The sequence below is a fragment of the Podarcis bocagei genome (genome assembly GCF_964188305.1).
Source record: "Podarcis bocagei genome assembly, chromosome: 8".
Classification (NCBI taxonomy): domain Eukaryota; kingdom Metazoa; phylum Chordata; class Lepidosauria; order Squamata; family Lacertidae; genus Podarcis; species Podarcis bocagei.
The window spans coordinates 59,435,528-59,455,850 of NC_138133.1; the positions used below are offsets into that span (position 1 = coordinate 59,435,528).

At 42.0% G+C, this 20,323-nt stretch overlaps 1 protein-coding gene and 2 long non-coding RNA genes across 3 annotated transcripts in view; 1 reads left to right on the forward strand and 2 right to left on the reverse strand.

Annotated features, from left to right (window-relative positions):
• The window catches only part of LOC308593209, a 361,814-nt gene that overhangs the window by 142,521 nt on the left and 198,970 nt on the right, over positions 1 to 20,323 (reverse strand). The gene's annotated exons all lie outside the window — the stretch shown is intronic.
• Positions 1 to 20,323, forward strand: part of KCNB2 (potassium voltage-gated channel subfamily B member 2) — a 233,643-nt gene that overhangs the window by 31,454 nt on the left and 181,866 nt on the right. The window lies entirely within an intron of this gene.
• Positions 6,364 to 16,288, reverse strand: LOC308593228. Its single transcript, XR_014010870.1, has 2 exons — positions 16,110 to 16,288; positions 6,364 to 6,532 (listed from the first exon to the last, which is right to left on the reverse strand). It is a non-coding gene; the product is annotated as an uncharacterized lncRNA (long non-coding RNA).

The window sequence follows — 20,323 nt, forward strand, 5'->3', positions numbered from 1 at the left end:
CATCTAGCTTTCCTGGGGCCATAGAATCAGCCTGCATATCTCTGTTATGTACTTCAAATATTCCAGCCATGTAAGCATGCTTACATCCTCTGTAGCAAATCCTCTCCTAATTTTCATTGTTGTTGTAATTTTGATTCCACTGTTTTCATGCCAGTGAAGGATATAAGACATATATTGGATATATATTGTTAGTCTTTTGTCAAGCAGTGTTCAAGGCAAAATAGTTGCGTGCCTAATACTTTCAATATTCTCATTATACCCAATGCCAGAGTAAATCTTCGTCCTTGCTGTCCAAACCCCTTTCAGACATTATAGAAATCTGTGAAGAGAAAAGATTCACATGGATTCAATACCCATGAAGTCATAAGAATATCTCAATGGAATCCCTAGCCATATAAACTCGTTGTGCTGGATTTTCTCTATGTGATCAGAATCCCTGAAAAATGAGAAGTGCCCAACCATGCAAAGAAATCCTGTTCATAATTAACATTTTAATGACTGCTTTGTTTACACTCTTGTTTTCAGCTCCCCATTTATAATATTTTAGGCTGCAATCCTAAGTCCACTTACCTAGGAGTAAGTCCCACTGAATTCAAAGGGTCCAGCTTTCAGGTGGCAATCTTACCCACATTTACCTGGGAGCACACCCCTTTGAACTCCATGGGACCTCTGAGTAGATAAGTCTAGGATTAGGCTGTTTGTGTTGTTCTAACTTCTGCTGGGGTAACTGCTTTATTGTTTTACTTGAGGTTTTATAGATTACAAATTGTTTAGTTTTATTGTGTGATTAGTTGCTTTGGAAGGTTGAAAGGTAACACACAAATGTTCAAATAAATAACTAAACAAACTTGTATACAATTGTGCGTATGAGGACTTTTTAAAAAGCTTATCATGATCATGGACACAGCAATGGGGGAAATACTCAGTTTCATTTGCGATTTAATGAGAAATCAAATTTGCACTTGTCAAACCAGTACATGGACCAAAACATAGGTATTCTTTAAAATTCAACCTCCTTTGAATTTTGTGATATGATTCTCCAACCAAACAGTGTGTACAAATATGTATATATTATGGGAAAGTGTGAAGAAAATTGATATATTTGTGAAAAGAACACATAGAAATGCATATTAGGGGGAATTGCTTGGGAAAATGCATGTCTTAGGATGTATTTCTTAGATGAAATTTGCACTAAAATGCTGGTGAACTTTCATGGGGATTTTGAAAAATAATAATACTCGCAAATTGCTGCAGGAATGTGGAGAACTGAATTTAAGAATGCAGAAATTAGGGATTCATCCATCCCTGGCTGGGCATTCATGACTTCATTACCTCCCACCATGTATCCATTATTGTTCAAATAGGGTTATTGCCTTTTATAAATGTGGATGCATTTTCTTTGCTCCTTGCCTAAGCTTGCCTCATATTGTAACTGAAAATGTTAAATTATTAATTCCTTCATTTCCCAATATCTCTATGCCCTTTTAGAAATCTGTATCTCTCATCTCACAGAGCTGCATACTGAACCTAATGCCAAAATATGGCAAGGTAAATTGGTCAGAAATAACTAGAAGACAGCCCTGAGGGTGTTTTGACACTGTTCAGTACAAAGAGCTGGGTGCATAGTGGAATATTTGCATCGCAAAATGCCAACATAATTACAGTACAGATGAAAAACATTCTTTCAAATAATATTTGCTTCTAAAATCAGGGGGGCAGGGGAACTAAAGCATAATCCCTTTACAACATTCTGTTTCCAACATTTTCCCCAAGAGTGAGTGAATGCCATTTGCTCTCTGTTATCAGGGGGCAACAGGGCATATGGAATGCTTGTATTTTTAAAATAACAGATGAGATTCATTTGTATAATTGAAGAAATTGTTTTATTTTCTTTAGTTTAGTGAGTTTGTAATCTTCAGCATTTTATTTTATTTTATTTCACTGCTTTGGTAACTTTTGGTCAGTGCGTGGCACCCACATTGTGCACCTTTGTGTCCTAATTTACTGGCTGCCACTTACCGGGAGAGGGTGGAGTTAGGAACAGGGAGCTCAGCATGGTGTGGGAACAGCAGCATTGGATTGGCTCTGGCACTATGCCTGCACCAGACTGAAGTCCCCATGCCTCACCCCTCTATCCCTGTTGTTGATTTTGTTATCTGCTGCTGCTGTGGGAAGTGGCTTATACAGTGGTACCTTGGGTTACAGACGCTTCAGGTTACAGACGCTTCAGGTTACAGACTCCACTAACCCAGAAATAGTAGCTCGGGTTAAGAACTTTGCTTCAGGATAAGAACAGAAATTGCACAGCGGCAGTGGGAGGCCCCATTAGCTAAAGTGGTACCTCAGGATAAGAACAGTTTCAGGTTAAGAACGGACCTCCAGAATGAATTAAGTTCTTAACCCGAGGTACCACTGTAACTGCAAATAATCAAATAAAATAAAGTACCTTTGTTTGCAATGCTTTAATTGGACAGAGTGGTTTGTGCTGCTTATGTCATTCACCTTCTTAGCAGCTTTGTGAGGTTGATCATGAGTATCCAACTGAGCTGAAGATAAGCAGTAGTAGCTTACCCAAGACCACCTGCCTAGATTGGTCATCCTTTCTCATAAAGAGCTATTTTGGATGGTGAGGTTTTTGCCTCTATGGCTTAGGTTGCCGTCATTTGCACACTTAGGTGGCTTTATGCTGCTTTGAACTTAGAAGGACTTATTACATATAGGACTGGGTTTTTAGATTGATCTCCCATGCACTCCTTATTTGTGAATAATTCCTATTGAACTCTGAGGAATTCACTTGCAGGAAAACATACATGAATCATGCTGGCTCTACTGTAGAACTCATCCAACTTTAGGTATGTAGGAAGCAGGACAGGTGGCGAACCTGTGGTTCTCTGGAAATTGTTGGTGTATAGTTCCTATTGTCCACCTAAACAGTTAGCCATGCTGACCAGTACTGATAAGAGTAGGAGTCCAACTGTATTTAGAGGGTCATATCTGGACTAGACAATCTTTACCTGACAGTCATAAGTATAGTACTGGAAAACCTGTTGCATATCCGCTTCCTTGTTGGTCCATTATTCTGCTTTGGGCTGACCTTTAATCCTGAATCTGAGAACTAATCCAGATCCCTTGGGCTGCTGGCCCATTCCAATGCTTACATTAGTATAGACCCTGAACAAGCTGAGGCCATTCAAAATGCTTTCTGGGATTCAGTCCAGGTTCAAAATCATCTCCTGTAAAGGATTTGGATGATAAATTGTAGTATATGTCTTGTCTGTAATTAAAGGAGTCTTGTCCATAATCTGTCCCTGAATCTGTGTTCAATTCTCACCCTTAACTGGGCATACAATTAGATCTTCAATAAATACTTGGATTTGGGCTGTGTGGTTTTTCATATTGCCTTTTGGAATCAGGCTTGCTGGCCTATTGACCTGGGCATCTCGCCTTGCACTTTTGAATCATTGATTAGTGCATAGCTGAAATATGTTTGTCTCATAAAATCTCTCTTTCAGTGTGAAAGTGGAGCAGTAGACTTATTGGGTTTTATTCTGCTTTTACTTTTTTCAAGGCACAAATGAACATGTGTATGCATGTATGTGGATATGTGCCAGTGTGGAGTTTGGCGGCATTCTGGGGAAAGTGAGGGAAGATTGTGGGGCAGCTGAAGACTTGCATTTCTCTTTCCAACCAGCTGTGGCATTGAAATACTTCAAAGAAGTCAAATCAGCTTTTTATGCAGCTGGTCTGTATGCACGAGATTCCCTGCTGGCTGTTGAGTCATTATGGTGCATCTTATGTAGGAGTCATCTAATGAAGAGCGCCGTTGTCTCTCTAAAAGAGCTAGAAATAGTAATTTACTGCATGCACTTATCTCTCTGGGAGTAGCGAAATAATGGACAAGGCATAATGTCTCCATAACAGGAATAAGATGGCCTAGTACCAAGGTTCTAGAACCATTAATATAAAGGTGGTTTGTCCATCTGATGCTTCTGGAGTCATGAGCATATCCAAGCTGATCTTCTCCTTCACTAAGACCCCAGCAACTGCGCCAGTGCTGATATTTTTATACTTTGCAACCCACTTTTCTTGATGACACTATTGTATCTTTCATGGATGTGTAGATGATTTAATTAATCTGAACCTTGTTATGTTCCCAGGTACTGAGAAGCAGTTACACCAGTTTATTGAGTCCTAGAGGAAAAATATGTCAGTTATCATCCTGGGTTTAACAGCTCTATTTTTACTCAGCATTTCAGGGTAGGGGGCAGAGTAGCATAGCTTAGGCAACAGTGCATGTGTAATGATTTGACACATTTTAGCTGAAAATGAGGAAATGCTATTAAGCATGTGGAACTGTTTGTAAATATGTAGCATACGCAGTGTTTACTGGAAGAAATTTAGAGTGTGATCCTCACACAGAGAGTGAGTTTTGCTCTAACACTTTAACACAAAACACACAAAATCTATAAAATGAACACAAAGTTTCTGATTTGTGGTTACCACATGCTTCATCTGTGTTAAGTAGGGGTTTCAGACTTTTACATTTATTAGTTCCTGCTTCTGTGTTTTTAACAGCAAGCATTAGCAGGTAATAATGTTATTTTCATGTAGTGAAAAGTATGCAGCTCAAACTCCTATTAAAATGCACAGGTGCAGACCAACTTGGTTTTTCTTATCAGTTGGCAACACTCTGAATTTTGCATTAATTCTAGTTTATCCAGAAGGATACCCTTGCTTCAAGGAGGATGCTGGAATACCTGTTTAATCTGTTCCTGATACAAATAACACTCTATGGATTCAAACAGCTAGTTGTTCCCAACCTTTTGGATCACATGGTCACATTTGGAAGTGACCTGGTCACTATTAAAAAATAGCTATAATGGGGTGTGGCCAGTCACAAAATGACTGCTGTGGAGCATGGCCAATCAGATCTAGTAAATATCATAATGCATCAGCATGATTTTTTCCACAGCATCACTAACAACAAAGCTTACATTGGTGTCTGCATTCTGCTGTAAAGATTACATATCTGGTACATTTTAGAAATGCCATAGCACAAAAGCTGTGATCCAAAGCTCCAATTCTCATGGAATTTTGTGATCCATTAGATGCCAACAAAACTACCAGCAGAGCAAAGAACACTTCTGTGGACATAGAGGTTGTTGACAGTCAGTTAAATAATGCAGAGGGAGTCCAGAGGAAGGGGGGGGGATTATCTGGTAATACTTTACAGGGTAAACTGAAGAAACCAGTACATAATATGAGGAGAAATAAGCAGAGTTTTTCCTTATTTACAGGCCTTGTTCAAAGGAGGATTAGATATTTCAACAACTACTCAGAGGGGAAGCTGTATCAACACTATACAGCCAATCAAAACTCAAGTTACCTCAGCAAGGCTCTTGTCATTTTGACAAGTTGCTGGGCAGTACCATTTATTATTATTATTATTATTATTATTATTATTATTATTATTATTATTATTATTATTATTTAACCCGCCCTTCACTCTAACGTCTCAGGGCAGGTTACAACACTGAAGCACAATATTAAAAATAGTGTAAAACAACTTACAATCACAAAAATTAAGATTGGTCCTAAAAATATTTACCTCAAGTGCTAAAAGCCAGGCCTGAGTCATTTAGGGCTTTAAGCCCTAACATGAGCACCTTGCATTGGACCCAGAAACAAATTGGCAACCAGTGCAGCTTTTTAAAAACATGTATTACATGAGATATAAATGGAACCCCATCCCGTAATCTGGCTGCTGCATTTTGGACCAACTGAAGTTTCCGAGTTGTCTTAAAGTCAGTGCCATGTAGAAGGCATTACAATGATCCAGTATGGAATTATTCTATACTGCTAGAGCATGGAGTACAGTGACCAAGTGATCTTTGTCCAAAAGGGCTTGTAGCTGGCAAACTAGCTGGAGCTGAAAAAGGCACTTCTAGCACCAAGGCTACCTGAGCCTCTAGTGACACTGTTGAATCCAGGAGCACCCCAAAACTGCAAACCTGCTGCTTCTAGGGGAGTGCAACCACATCCAGGGCAAGCTGCCTCCTCACCTTGCTCAGTCTAATTTTGCCTGAAGCATGCACTGAGTATCAGGATGATCTCTGCAAACACTTGGATATTTAATTTACAGAAACACATTTTGTTTCTATTGTTGCTTTAAAATCAGAAACAGCGTTGCTACTTTTTCTTTTTCTCTTACTGACAGCTGCCCGCAACAACCAGATATCCAGAAATTAAGCAAATAAAGCTTTCCCTGTCTTGCTTAAAAGGAAGTCAGAAGTAAAAAGCTTTTTCTTATCCAGAAAGTAATTTGTGTTCAGGGTTATATAGAATTCAGTGGTCAGTAATTGGTCAATTTCAAATCTCATTTTCTGAGGAATTCTCCGAGATAGCATTGAATTGAAATAAAGATGGATGGGCAGGAAGATATGAACAGAAGCTGTTAGCTACTAGATCGGTTTCTTTTGATGTCACCAGGTGTTCACCAGTGTGCCAAGATAGCAGTAGTCAGGTGCCATTCCTAGGGAAGACAGAAGTTTGGAAATAGAGATGGTAGTAAATCAAAACAAAATGTTATTCAACAGTCTGCAACCCATTAAAGGAGTTGGCAGCAACCTGCCCACCTAACAATCCATGTGGAGCAATAACTATGCTAAAAGCACATGTACACATGAGGCCTGTCACAAGATTTGAGGTTTGGCAGAGGTGAAATGGTTAATTTCTGTAGGACCCTTCTTGTCATCTGGGGAAGGTTCAGAACACCAGCCAATTTATTAGTGTTCCCAAAACTTTGCCTTGCCTTCAGAAAGGTTTAGGTGAGTCCCTGGCTGGGGCTCTTCTCCTCACTCAACTCACCCTTCCCTCCTCCATCAATGCCTGTTCATGAAAGACAGGGGGAGCCAATGTGGTACCCTCCAGAAATTGTTGGACTACAATGCCCATAATCCTTGACTACGAGTCATGATGGCTGGAGTTAATGGGAATTGTAGTCCAACATCTGATAGATAACATTTGCTGCCTCTGCTGTAAGGTGTTTGTCAATGGGCTGCTGTAATTCAGAATGCGTTCCCTCTTGGTTCCTGCTATGTCTTCCATATGAAGACAATGCTTCACTTTCTCTTTCCTTTCAATAGATGCTGCTCCTGTGCCTGATCTCTCCCCAACTTCTCTCTGTCTTTTCGTGTGTGTGTGTGTGTGTGTGTGTGTGTGGAGAAGGAAGAGCACATCCCACACAGCTGTGAGGCTCCATGGAGATAAAGTTCAGTTGCGTCAAACCTCTGACAGATCCCAGCTGGAGCCAGCTTCTAACAATTTCCAATTCCTATCCACAGTTACCTGGTAATAAGTCCTGATAAAAGTGATATGACTTGCTTTTAAGTCAAAATATGCAATTCTGCATTGTGAGCATCACTGAAACCTGGTGGGATAAGTCCCACGATTGGAATGTAATAATGGAGGGATACAATCTATTTCAGAGAAACAGACCAGACAAGAAAGGAGGAGGAGTAGCGTTATATGTCAGGGATGTGTATACCTGTGAAGAGATTCAAGATTTAGAACCTCAAAGCCAAAGTGAGAGCATTTGGGGAAAAATTAAGGGAGAGAAGAATAACAGTGACCTCATTGTGGGAGTTTACTATAGATCCCCAAGCCAAACGGAGGACATAGATGATGCCTTCCTGGAACAGATGGCCAAGCATGCAAAAGGAAGGGAGATAGTAGTAATGGGGGACTTCAATTACCCGGATATTTGTTGGATGTCAAACTCAGCCAAGAGCATAAGGTCAAACAGATTCCTCACTGGCCTTGCAGACAACTTCATTGTCCAGAAAGTGGGAGAAGCAACAAGAGGAACAGCCATTTTAGATCTGGTCCTAACCAATGTTGATGACCTGGTTAGTGGGGTAGAAGTGGAAGGATCATTGGGCGCGAGTGATCATGCTCTTCTGAAGTTTACTATACAGCGGAAAGGAGCAGCCAAGCATACTAGGACTCAATTTCTTGACTTTAAGAAAGCCGACTTCATAAAACTTAGGGAAGTGCTGGGTGAGATCCCATGGACAGTAATACTAAAAGGAAAGGGAGTTCATGATGGCTGGGAGTTTGTTAAGAGGGAGATAGTAAAAGCACAACGTCAGGCAATACCAATGAGACGGAAACATGGAAGGTGCCTAAAGAAGCCAGGGTGGCTATCTAAAGAACTTTTAACTGAGTTAAGATTAAAAAAGGATGTGTACAAAAAATGGAAAAGGGGGGAAACCGCCAAAGAGGAATTCAAACAAATAGCCAGCACGTGTAGACACAAAGTCAGAAAAGCTAAAGCACAGAATGAACTCAGGCTTGCTAGAGAGGTTAAAAGCAACAAAAAAGGTTTTTATGGGTATGTTCGTAGCAAAAGGAAGAACTAAGAAACAGTGGGGTCACTCAGAGGAGAAGATGGTGAAATGCAAACAGGGGACACAGAAAGGGCTGAACTCCTCAATGCCTTCTTTGCCTCAGTCTTCTCCGATAAATAAAACAATGCCCGACCTGAAGAATTTGGAGCAAATGATTCAGCAAAGGAAACACAGCCCAGAATAACTAAGGAGATAGTACAAGAATACTTGGCTAGTTTAGATGTATTCAAGTCTCCAGGGCCAGATGAACTGCATCCCAAGAGTATTAAAAGAACTGGCAGATGTGATCTCAGAACCACTGGCAGTCATCTTTGAGAATTCCTGGAGAACAGGCGAAGTCCCGGCAGACTGGAGGAGGGCAAATGTTGTCCCTATTTTCAAAAAGGGGAAAAGAGAGGACCCAAATAATTACCGCCCAGTCAGTCTGACATCAATACCAGGGAAGATTCTGGAGCAGATCATTAAGCAAACAGTCTGTGAGCATCTAGAAAGGAATGCTGTGATCACCAATAGTCAGCATGGATTTCTGAAAAATAAGTCATGTCAGACTAACCTGATCTCGTTTTTTGACAGAATTACAAGCCTGGTAGATGAAGGGAACACAGTGGATGTAGCCTACCTTGATTTCAGCAAGGCATTTGACAAGGTGCCCCATGATATTCTTGTAAAGAAGCTGGTAAAATGCGGTCTTGACTATGCTACCACTCAGTGGATTTGTAACTGGCTGACTGACCGAACCCAAAGGGTGCTCATCAATGGTTCCTCTTCATCCTGGAAAAGAGTGACTAGTGGGGTGCCACAGGGTTCTGTCTTGGGCCCGGTCTTATTCAACATCTTTATCAACGACTTGGATGATGGACTCAAGGGCATCCTGATCAAATTTGCAGATGACACCAAACTGGGAGGGGTGGCTAACAACCCAGAGGACAGGATCACACTTCAAAACGACCTTGACAGATTATAGAACTGGGCCAAAACAAACAAGATGAATTTTAACAGGGAGAAATGTAAAGTATTGCACTTGGGCAAAAAAAATGAGAGGCACAAATACAAGGTGGGGGACACCTGGCTTGAGAGCAGTACATGTGAAAAGGATCTAGGAGTCTTGGTTGACCACAAACTTGACATGAGCCAACAGTGTGACGCGGCAGCTAAAAAAGCCAATGCAATTCTGGGCTGCATCAATAGGAGTATAGCATCTAGATCAAGGGAAGTAATAGTGCCACTGTATTCTGCTCTGGTCAGACCTCACCTGGAGCACCGTGTCCAGTTCTGGGCACCACAGTTCAAGAAGGACACTGACAAACTGGAACGTGTCCAGAGGAGGGCAACCAAAATGGTCAAAGGCCTGGAAACGATGCCTTATGAGGAATGGCTAAGGGAGCTGGGCATGTTTAGCCTGGAGAAGAGGAGGTTAAGGGGTGATATGATAGCCATGTTCAAATATATAAAAGGATGTCACATAGAGGAGGGAGAAAGGTTGTTTTCTGCTTCTCCAGAGAAGCGGACACGGAGCAATGGATCCAAACTACAAGAAAGAAGATTCCACCTAAACATTAGGAAGAACTTCCTGACAGTAAGAGCTGTTCGACAGTGGAATTTGCTGCCAAGGAGTGTGGTGGAGTCTCCTACTTTGGAGGTCTTTAAGCAGAGGCTTGACAACCATATGTCAGGAGTGCTCTGATGGTGTTTCCTGCTTGGCAGGGGGTTGGACTCGATGGCCCTTGTGGTCTCTTCCAACTCTATGATTCTATGATTCTATGAGCAATATATGTAGGATTTGGCTTTAAGTGTGCTGCAGTGTTGCAATCAGGTGGCAGGATTGTAACACACCCTGGCATCACCTTTGACAAAGTGGACTTGTATTGACCAGATGGCATGCATTTATAAGCAGCGGGCAATGTGTCTTGGTTGCTAGATGTATATTGGGGCCTATGGAATTGGTTGCAAGTGTAAGTCGGTTTGGTAGCCAACTGACAGGCCAGCTCATGTGGTGGGAAAAAGGCACTGGGTTGGATCCTTAGTCTAACCTGGAGTGAGTGGGTGAGTGGGTGAGAGGGAGCCTCTCCCCGCAAGCATGTCAAAATCATAGGGCTCAATGACTCAGGATACATACCCAATGCCTATGCTAAAGCCTACTGTCATCTATATAGTTGTGGCCAATTTAATACCAAGGTCTTGTTATGTTGTTTTGTTTCTCCTAAGTTACTATGTCTTTCCAGTAGTAGCATTGTGATTTGCGGTTCTTTTATTGATTATAGTTGTTCCATATGTAGAAGTTGAGTGGAGTGGTAGTTAAATCCTGGTAATGGGACACCCTCTGTCTTCGTGTGTAGTAAAGTACCAAGTGTCAGGCATATGGCAGACTATGCAGTACACACAACTCTGTCCTTCAACACCCAAGGCTTTCTCATTCTACCTAATGGTAAGGCTGGCCCTGCCTACAATGTTTTTCTGGGGAGACAGAGGTCATAGGAGAGCTTCAAAAACCTTTTTAAACATCTCTTTAAAATGTCAGTTTGGGTCATCAACAACACAGCAACAAAATCTCCTTACAGTGTTATGAGAAACAGCTTTGTCAGGAAAATGGAATCCTTTTGTAAATTAACAATATCATAAAACAAGGTTCAGTTTGGCCAAAAGAATATTTTCCTTCAAATATGTATTGTGTAAAGTGAAAAGTGGACAGTTACTTCTTATCAACAGGATCTCAAGAGGTTCTCGGCACAGCCTGATCCCAAACAGCTGCTGGGCACAGTCAGTGAAAATGTTGCAAGCCTGTTCTTGTTGCTCCTTTATGCAGTAAACAGCTAGATTTGCATGCCATACAAAGAGCAGAAGATAATGGTTGCTGTATTGCTCATATGGAAAAATGTGTGCCATTGCTGTGAAGTGTTCAACTGTTTTACACAAACATTTTTATCTGCCAGTCCTTCCAAGCTAACGGCTGGCAAGCACCTGGGGCAAACAAGCAAACAGATAGTCAGAATCCCTGATCTGGACCTTGTGTATGCATTCAAACATAGCATTCTATGCATATTAAATATATCCCTTAGTGATGATGAGCTGCCTAGACTAAGGGAAAAAACATTTAGAGCTGGCAACGGAGTGGATTGACTGTCTGGTATCCCCTGATTCCCAGAACCAGTATATTCTAGGTTGTGGTGAGAGTGAACTCAAGATCCCTTTCCAGCCAAGACTCTTGGTGGTACAGGATATTCAGAATTCAGGAATTTAAGTTACTCAACTCCCTGGTACAGGGTTGTTGTTGATGAACACCTGGTCTTTGGTAGCTGCCAGTATATTTCTGAGCCCAATTCAAGTTGCTCACATTGATGCTTAAAACCACAAATGCCTCCTTTTCTATAGACCTTCTTGGATAATAGGATTGGCAGTGGAGACCTGAGGGGTGGTGGGCCAGGAGAGGGCTTTCTCTGTGCCAGCTTCTCTCATATGCTGGAGAGGCACTTCATTACCCCTAGCCATTTACAATTGAAAAGTATTTTTATGATCTACTAGAAAATAATTAATGGATGGTTGTAGCTGTATTTGTGGCTGGTTTTTAATTGTGCTCCTATGGTAACCCTTAAGGTGACTGGTGAGTATTAAATCTAAATAACAGTAATATATTGATGAGCATGCAAAGGCCCCTGCTCTCCCTTCATACAGTTCTTTATCTTGGACCAGACAGTCCTTGGAATAGAGTATTTCCTGAAATACAGGACTGTCTTCTGTAAAATGGGACATGTGACCACCCTACTGACCCGCAAAGCTCCCAGTTGGAGATCACTGGTGTTGGGTCATTGTGTGAGACCACAACACAGAGAACAGCTATGCTGCACTTAGTGCTTTCTTACAACCTAAGATGGAAAATTTTATAATAAATTATTGCATCGTTCAGAGAGTTTCCATTTTAAACTTTTCCTAGCCTTCACTAAAGGCTTAGAAACCATTATGTGCCTTTGCAAATGGAATCCTTTTTATCATGCATCTTGGGGGATGTGTGTATATATATATATATATATGCTTTCGTAGATTTTCACGGGTACAGGAATGTAGGTTTTGGTGTCTTCGGGTGTCTTCCCGTGTAAGAGTTGGGATGTCTAGGCGACGTTTCGACGAGGTCTCACTCGTCATCTTCAGGCTGGTGCTTTCGGCTTCTTGTTACTGGAACAGAGCAGGATCTCAGTGTTTGAGTTCCTATAAATACTGTTGAGGGGGTGTGGTGTATAGCCTCCAACGTTCTGGGCAGAGAGGAAGTTCCCAGGTTAGTGTGCCTTTTCTTCTTTTGTTCATTAATTACTTGAGGGATATCTTGAGAGATTTCTTGAGTGATATTCTGAGTACCATTTAGGAGGGTCATTAGGTGTGAATTAGTTGCTAAAGCTTTCGTGTCTTGACCTCTTGAGCTTGTGAAGAGTTTTTCTGAGAAGATGGCTGTACTGCACTTAGTTGTGCTCTGGCTTGGCTTCGTGTATAGGGGCGAGCTGTGGTTTTGTGCCCTGTGCCAGCCAGATCTGTGTAGGGATTGCAGGGGGGTGCAGCATCCGGAGGTGCCACTATGGTTTGGCTACTGGATGGTGTCTGTAATTTATCTGTGGAGAGGGTCTGGGTTTGGGTCTGGTGTGGTTGATTGGAGATGGCGTTCTGTGTGCCTCTGGTTCTGGTGTCGGTTTTTGTGGGGAGGGCTAATTTCCAGATGTCTGGCAGGCGGGACGTGTCGTCACGCTTGTTCATGTTGTGAGGGTGTTTCTCTATCTCGATGGCTTCCATGATTATTCTCTTGTGGTGATGTTCCATGTTAAAGAGCAATTTGGAGTCTGCAAAATTTGGAGTCTGCAAAACTAGAGAAACGCCAGAAGCCCAGCCACCCTCCACAACAACCCATGAAACAAACAGTACATAACATATCAGACAGGATCCTCACCTCAACTGAAACCAAAGTACTCTCCAAAGGTTTCAACTTTGCAGTCGCCCCGAGACGCATCCCCACGGAAAACATCATATGCGGAGTCGAAGCTAGCCTAACCAAAATCAACCCAGATGAAGCCAATAAAATCAGACTTGAAGTCACCAACATCCTCTGCTCCAGCAAACCACCCAGAAGCAATTTACACAAAGAAGAACAGAAAGCACTCACCAACCTGAGGAAAGACAACAACATAATCATTCTCCCAGCAGACAAAGGTAATGCCACTGTTGTGATGAACACATCGGACTACCAAGCAAAACTATCAAATCTACTCCAAGACCCTACCTACCAACCTATAAAAACAGATCCCACCACCTATCTGGAAAAAACCACCAAATCCAAAATAAAAGCCTCTCCTATCAGTGAAGAAATCCAGCTAAGAATCATCCCCAGAGAAAAATCATCCAGATGCCCCAAACTCTACGGTCTCCCCAAGATACACAAAGAAGGAACACCACTCAGACCAATAGTCAGCTCCATAGGCTCACCTCTACAAAATCTCGCTAAATTTCTCGCTAAGCAACTTCAGCCCTATGCAGAATCTATCGCTTCACACGTTACAAACTCCTTCCAGTTCATAGAAACAATAAAGAAGCAAAACCTACATCCCGATGACCTACTTGTGAGCTTCGATGTTGTATCTCTCTTCACACAAGTGCCCATTAATGAAGCCTTGACAGCCATTCAAAACAAATACAATCCCCCCGAATACATCCTGGACCTGACCAACCACTGCCTAACCAACACGTACTTCATCCACAATGGACAAAGATACAAACAGATAGAAGGAGCACCTATGGGATCACCCCTCTCACCGGTCATCGCAAATCTGTACATGGAACACTTTGAAACCAATGCTTTAGACAAGTCAGAACACAAACCCAAACTTTGGCTCAGATATGTTGACGACACCTTTGTAATTTGGCCACACGGGAAAGAAAAACTAGATAACTTCCTCACACATCTCAACAGCCTACACCCCAAAATACAATTCACTATGGAAATAGAAGCCAACAACCAACTTCCCTTCCTTGACGTCCTAATCTACAAAAAACCTGATGGCTCCCTAGGACACACTATCTACCGGAAAAAACACACACCAACCGCTACTTACATGCACAATCACACCACCACCCTGCACAAATAAACTCCGTAGCCAAGACTCTCATCTCCAGAACCAAACGTACAGCCTCCGGGTCATGTGGCTCTATAGGTAGACCTAATGTTTAATTGCATTTATTTATTTAAATAATTAATATTTGCACCACATTCTGAAGATAAAGGCGGAGGTGTGAGCCTTCCATATTAGTGCTATTGGTAATTTATTCATGAGTAAAAATTCCAGCTTGACACATTGTTGGAAATGATAAATTATGACATTAATAATCTGTTATCCGTAAGTATGGATAACAGATCGGAAACAAAAGCAGGGGTGGCTGAGTTGAAGGAAAATGTAGATGCAAAACTGAAGTTAAATGGAAATCTGAAGGCTAAATTGTTATTGCAGTTTTGTTTAATTTATTACAGACCTTGTGCCTGGTGATAGTGTCATTTCAACATGGTGATGGTGCCAGAAAGTGCATCCTTCTGTGATATTCATACCTAAAAATAGAGCTGAATCCTTGTTAAAGTTGCCCTTTAAATTCTTTTTCATCAACCCCGCACCCCACCAGCCACCCAACTTTGCTCTAAGCATTTAGCCAAGTGTCTGGGATCACCATAAATCAGATTACAAACTTCTGTGAACTGCAAAGCTCTCTTAAGGCTGAAGTGCATTAAGCACAAATGGGGAAACATGGATTATTATTATGACAGATTCCGTACCTTGGCTCTTCTCTGAGCTGGAAGAAAGAAGAGACTACATTTGGAACTTTGTCAGCTCTTGGCTTACAACATGGCAAAACATACTGTCAAATTTCCCCCAACTTTATCATCACAGATATCATGCCAGTTACAGCAGAGATTTAAATGGATTGTCAGATCCAATTGCACTCTTTCTTACCCCAGTTGTTAGCATGTAATGTTATTAGTAGAAAGCGTGGGGTGAAGGGAAGTGTTAATTAGCTGACATGAACACAGTTAATATTGCTAGACCAGTAAAACTATTTTATTAAAATAGTTTGCAATGATATCACCAGCATTTGCAGCTGCTGAGTGTTTCAGATATCTCTACTTGCCAAAGTGGAGAAGGGGGTAAGCTCTGGGATGTTTTTGACTCTTGTTGTCTTCAAATAATTGTATGAAGATGAAGTTCTGGTAGCCTAATGTTTACATCCTTTTCACTGGGAAGGAGCACGACTGCTCGACTTTATCCTCTTCAAACAAAGCAATTAACCAATCATATTTGGAAGAAAGGGATCTTCATCTTTTTGGATAGGCTTCTGGAAATTCTTGGAAATCACTTCCTGTTGTCATAATGACCTGAGGTCCATTCCATTAATTGGAAACATTTTGCTATCACATACTGTTCCTAGATAGTATGTCATTATTTCAGGCAATTAGTTGCAGTACCACTTAACAGCTGCCGTATATTTGAGGGGAAATTATTTTCTTTCTTAAGATGTATCTTTTTGCTATCTCATTCTGAAAACCGCTGAAACCACAGCTTCTGTAAGTAGACTGACAACACAGTCATGATGATTGCAGTAAGAATCTACCTGATTTAGGTTACAGTATGCAAGCACACATTATGGCCCGCTATATGCAGAAACACACTCAATAATAATTACCGGTAGTATGTTCCAACTCTTTGCAGGCTGAGGCCCAGTTTTCTTTCTCTGGAATTATGAGCCCTAAAGGAACAGTTCCTTCATTAAAGGGGAAAATGTATGGTGAGGCTAATAATGGCTCAGTTCGATTCTCACAGTATAGGAGACAAATATTTTATGGAATGTGAGCAATCAGTAATGGCAACAGAGTATCAACTACAATAAAAAACGACACCCAACTACTGTTCGTTTTTTGATCTGTTATTTGCAGACAGAAGACCAGCACAACCAGAGAGCAAAGTCTTCTTGAATGTAATTCTCAATTACAAAACACCTTTGTTTTATCCCAGCACAGGAAATTGTTTATAATCAGATCTTGTATCTTGCTTATTTGGGACAAATAACTTGTTATGCATCTGATATCTACTTTTCCATATTCAGGGAATAAATCCTTCTGAAACACAAATGACTTGGAGATACCGCTTCTTTCTGCAGTTCCAGCTGTAGTATGCCAGATGGCTTGAATCTCCAGGTGGACAAGAATGCTTTTAATATATATGTGACTGTGCATGCAGTTTGCAAGTTTTAGCCTGGGGGGAGCTGCTTGCAAATTATAGCACAGACATCCTGGAGGGGGGGCTCTCCTCCTCCTCTCCCCTCTCCCAATTAACCTCGATGTGCAAGGCCTACCCAAATGACATCCCCAGGGCCACTCATAGGTTTCAGATTTGGGGCCTGAAATCTCAGGGACTGGGATGCTCCTGACCTGGTAACCCTTCCCATTCAGCATTGCTGAAACAGAACATACAATTTTTACATAAATTCACTAATGGTTTTTAGGTATGCTTAATTTTTTTAAAAATACTGTGGTTTTTTCCTTCCTTAGCAAATGTCACCTGAAAGCATGTATGCTCTTTGGGGAAAGTGACCTTTTCAAATGACTTATTTATTAATTTAGAACATTCACTGATTTGCCTGCACCTAATTTGTGGGATCAATGGTAAAAAGCTGACATTTGAATGCCATCATTTATTGTGTCCCTTTGTTCAGCATTTGCTCTGGCATTCAAAGATAGCTATAGAGCCAACACTGTGCTATAAAGGAAAACAAGAGCTATCTTATTTGAGAATATATGTGCATTTAAAAAAGTTGTTTGGGTGAAACAAGCAACTAGGCTTCCTAGGCTTTTTAACACTGCAGTCCTTTTAAACATACAAATGGAATTCACAGTGTGACATTTCTGAGTATTTGCAGTCCAATCTCAATGATTCTTCTATTCTCAGGAAAGTTGCTGGGTTCTTGGATCATTGCTATGAGTATTTGGCAAACATGTGGCAAAGACAGACTGATGCTGGCTTGGTGAAGCTTCCTTGGCCAACATCCAGAATTAAGTTAGCATGACAAAAACAAAGAATTGGCCACCATCTGTTTCTGTTTTTATCCGGCTAACTAGTAGACAAAGAAGACTAAGCTAATTGGTCTTCCAACAACTCATATATTCTGCTTTGCCTGTTCCTTGTGACATGTTCCTCTCTGGCACCTCACCACCTGAAACTCCTCAGGCTCCACCAGCAGTATACATTTAAAGCATTAGCATATCATTTTAAACAATCATGGCTTTCCCCAAAGAATCCTGGGAACTGTAGTTGGTTAAAGGTGCTGAGAATTGCTAGGAAACAGCTTATCCCATCACAGAGCTACGGTTCTCAGAGTTGAGGTTTAATAGTCAACCCTTCTTCCCAGAGAACACTTGAAAGCGATGGGAACAAAAGTTTCAGGTTCAGGAAGGAACAATATCTCATTCTCCTTGTGAACAAGAGGTCTGCTCATGAGCAAGCAATCCTTTATCTCCAGCTGTTGTGGTTAGGAAGCAAGAGCCTCCCTCTTGAACCTTCCAGTTGCTGGAAGCAACATAGGATTCTGGCTCTTTGCCTGTTCTTCTAGTTCCCTTGCTGAACTCCCTTTGATACTGATCTTGAACTGTTTCCTGACCTTGTTGATCTTGGCTTTTTGAGAATGTGCTGCACCTGGAACCCTTCTCTCCTGAGTGTTTCAGTTAAAGGCTTCATCCTCCCAGAACTGAGGCCACATCCCCCTGAGGACACCGCTTGAAGTATGACAGTAGGCATGATACTGAGCCAGGCACAAGGAAAACCTAGTTTCCACAGCTTTCTGGATACCTGACCTGTCAGTATAATTGCCATGCCAGACACCAGGGCAAGGGGACTGGCCTCCCTTCATTCTACTGTGGCTGGAACAGCAACCTCAAAAAGAGAATGGGTGGGGAGGAATGCATTTGGAAGTAAGTGGCCCAATAAGAGAATGGGAGGTGTCTGGAAGCTTTGAAAGCTATGTTGGGAGGGAGATCAAAATGCATTGTGATGCATATGTGAAATAAACTCAGAGCAGCTTCCGTTGCCAGGGCCTCCTCCAGAGCGACCTGGAACGTTAGGTCCTTCTTAGCGTAGAGGCGTCGTTGCAGCTTCTCATCCTTCAGGCCACCGACGAGGCGGTCACGAAGCATGTTCTCCAGCTCTGAGAAGTTGCAGAACCGGGCGGCTTGGTGGAGAGAGGTCACAAACCCAGTTATAGTTTCCCCAGGGGCTTGTCGCTTTGCGTAGAAGGCATTTCGACGAGCCACCACTGAGGGCTGCGGCGAAAAGTGCCCCTTCAGCTGTTCCATTATTGTTTTGTATGGAACAGTAGCGACGTCTTCAGGCGCAAGGAGAGCCCGGGCGATTTCAAACGTCTCCTCTCCGCAGACACTGAAGAATATTGCCCTCTTCTTGGCGTCTTCTTCGTCGGTGACCCCTTTGGCTTCTAGGAGGAAGGTGAAACGGGAGGCGTACGCTTCCCAGTCTCCAGATGCTGGGTTGAATGGCGAGAAGCTGCTGTTGGCTGCCATTCTGAGTTCCTTGTGTCCCGGAGCTGAAGCCTGGATACACGGTGCGAGGCAGCGGTGCGGCAGGTGGCGGTGCTGCGGTGCTGTGTGTGGCAGTCAGCTCAGCGGGATCCCATCCTCGTCGCCAGTGAAATAAACTCAGAGTCGCAAGGTGATTTCATGCTCTTTATTCAGCTCATAGTGGTGAGGAGGAATGAATGAAAGTCCCCTCACAGTATCTGCTTTATATACACTATTTACACAATGGGCTGCACATGATTGGCTAATTCCGGAATTCTACTGTAAGCCAATCAGGTTGTGGATTCACTTCTATCTGGAGCAGGATTGGGTGGTTCCTGCCAACCAATCATACTGCTGCATTGTTCTAGGACCAATCAGACTGCTGCATTCTGAATCCTATTGTTCTAGGACTAATCAGACTGCTGCAATTTGGATCCTATTGTTCTAGGACCAATCAGACTTCTTCAGTTTGGAGCCTATTCAACTCAGTACATAACAATATGGAATAAACCAAGCTCTTGTATGAGTTTGGCATGGGGGAATAGCTCTGTTTTTGAGCCTAGTGCTGGGCCTGACTAGGGGAGTTCCCTTCCTCCTTCGTTGTTTAGGCTACAACTGTTACTCCTTCACCCACTTATATCATTAAGGCGGCTCCTGTGATCCCTCCTTCCACCTCCACAAGGCCAAATAAATCTAATAAACACTGTAATAATAATCATGGGTGAGTTGCTGTGCTTCTTAGGGCATTGGCACCATAGGGTAAGCTTACTTGTTCTCAGTTTGTTCTTTGCTATTCCATTTGCTTGGTTGCCAAGCAACATACATTGCTAGGCATTTACATTATGCATTGGTGCACAACATGGTTTGTGTTTTAAAAACAACCATGGACTCAAATATGGCTATTATGACCAGGAATCTGAAGACTCAGTTGGTTATGTCAGTCTTTCAGCAATAAAGTCATTTACTAACCAATGAAACAAAATTCTTGATTATGTGTAATTGTTCTTGCCTGTTTTACTGACATTACAGCTAATCGTGCTCAGCAACCCTCTCCGTTCAAAGGCATGTCTTTAAAAACAACTCAAAATGGAGCCTGCAGGCTATGAGTAGCTGCATGACTTGTTCCCAAACCTTTTTCCACACTAACTAGCATTGTCAGTTTGGGTGCATTTAATGTATATCCATCTGTAGTTATATTCATGTTGAAGCTGATGTACACATATAGTTTTTCGGTGTCTAAATTGCACTTGATTGAAAGGGGCCATTTTGCACTTCAACTTGCATCACCTAGAACAATGTGTTTGGACAAAATACACCCCCCTCAATGTATATT